Here is a 2361-nt window from a genome sequence, read left to right as displayed (position 1 = left end):
TCCTCCTCCACTCTCATTCCGATTATCCTCCAAAACTCTAGTTGAAGGAATTCATTCATCATTCAGGAAATTTCACTTCTCTCCCTATCTTATGATTATAAATCTATCTTTTTCATTATATCTATCTTTGTACATTGAGGGCAATGTACATCTTAAGTGTGGGGGGTCTTTTATATCATCATTAGAAATCCTTGAATTGTGTCTTGTCTCATGTAAATCATTTACATCACTATTAGAATGAATTTTAATTAATTTATGATTTTTATTGATATGTCTTGAATTAAAAAATAGGCATTTATGCATTGAGTGTTTAAACTTTAAGACATTAGGGAATCAAGCATGATAAGTTGATTTTTGAAGAATTAAAAACTTTTAGGTTGTTTTTCCAAAGTTTAGGTATTATCTTGAGTTGAAATTCACAGGTCTAAACATCAAAAAGCCATAATTTTTTTGAGATTTTGAGCCATTAGAGCATCTATCATTTCTTTCATGCTCACTTTTATTGTTGCTTTAAATGCGTCAGTATTGAATTGTTATTCTAGAACTTGTTTGATTATGCATGTCAAGACCACACCATTTGAGTTGATATGTCAAAATAATAAAAGCACTTAGGTTTAACCCACTCACTCCACAAAAGCCTACCTTCATAATTAACCCTTAGTGAACCCCTTTGAGACTAATAAGCCATTAATTGATTTACCTTCAATATTAACCCATAAACCATCATTGTTGAAATCCCCTAATTTGATCCCTATTTTTGTCGAGATTTGATTTGAACTAATTGCTTAGCTATGTTTTTCTCTTTTATGTAGCTGACTTGTTCCTAAAAAAAACAAAACCATACTTACATATTAGTAGTAATTCGGTATTGTTGAGCCGCAGTATCTAGATTCCATCTTCTGAGAAGAAGCTCACTTGTACTCAATTGATGTTTAATTACTTTTTCTAGTTAGGCAAATTTTCAATTCAATCTTGATTCTAACCTTTTTCTTTTAGCTTGTGACCACACCCCCTAACCAAAGCCATGTTACATCCCTTCAAAGACCTTTTGATTGATGTTCATTTCAATATATAGTGGTGGAGATTTGATTTTCATGCAAGCATATGGTAATGACTTTTCATTATTGACTATTGAGTGCTTCATGTATTATCCTTAAACACCTCGAGTGATTTGAGTGAATCTTTAGTGAGGATGTGAAAATCAGTGCTATTTTGAGTCGAAGGTAATTACTTAGATGAGGGGAGACACCTATGCTTTCATGATAAAATACTCAACTTGGAATGTTTGAAACTTTGATGTTCTTTCAGTCAAATTCTCAATGTATGATTACTGATGGATTATTTTGAGATATTATTAATAGGAATTATAAGTTAAGAAGAATTTATTTTGATTGTGAGTTGAGGGTTTTGCTTGAGGAGAAGCAAATGCTTTAGTGTGGGGGTATTTGATAAATCGTAATTTATACATATTTCTATCCCATGCTTAGCACATTTTATGGATTATTTTTCCTTAAGATTGGTGAGTTCGATGCTCCTAATTCCTTAATTTCATGTTTTATACTTAGGTGAGCATAAGAGAGTGAAAGGAACGAGAAATGGGCCAAAAACAGAGAAAATGGGCCAACGTACGAAATCAACACAGCCTGGACTTCCTCACATGGGCAGACCACAAGACTGAGACCCTTTGGAAAGGTTAAAGCACGATTTACACGGGTAGATTACACGCCCGTGCCCATTTAACAGCCTTGGCCACAGCCTTAAGCATTCGCATACGGGCGTGTCCCTGCCGAACCCAAGTTTAGTCCAATTCGAAAAAGGCCAATTTTGAGGGCTCTTAGGCATTCCAAAGCTTATTTAAACACCTGAGGAGGCACTTACACAGGGGACGTAGAGGAGGAAGAAAGGAATTGCTTAAGGAAAGCCGACCGATCCATCTCAAAAGCGGGATTCACCATCAAGACTAAAGATGTCCCTTCAAATTTCCATAGGAGTTTTGGGTTTTCTTATGTTTTGTTATTTTTATTCTTTTGAGATCTTTTCTTTCATTACTATGAACTAAAACCCCTAAATATCTAAGGGGAATGAAACCTAAGACGGATCTTGTTATTATTATCTAAATTGTATAATAAATATTTGACTTGTTCTTAATTATGTGTTCTTAATTCTTGATTTGATATTCCAGGATAGTGATTCAAGTTAAGCTTGTATTCAGAGGAGAAATAGACCCTGTCTAAGAGTAAATTTGCCATAATTAAGTGAAGTTCGTTGCGCGCCTAGAGATAGGGTGACAAAATTTTTCCGGATTAGGGTGAAACCTAAAAGGGGATCTATAGATCGAGTTAATGCAACCCTAGGGCGTTA

Source organism: Gossypium arboreum, chromosome 3 (assembly GCF_025698485.1).
Source record: "Gossypium arboreum isolate Shixiya-1 chromosome 3, ASM2569848v2, whole genome shotgun sequence".
Taxonomy (NCBI): Eukaryota; Viridiplantae; Streptophyta; class Magnoliopsida; order Malvales; family Malvaceae; genus Gossypium; species Gossypium arboreum.
The sequence above is the reverse complement of the archived record's forward strand: the minus strand, read 5'-3'. Positions refer to the sequence as shown.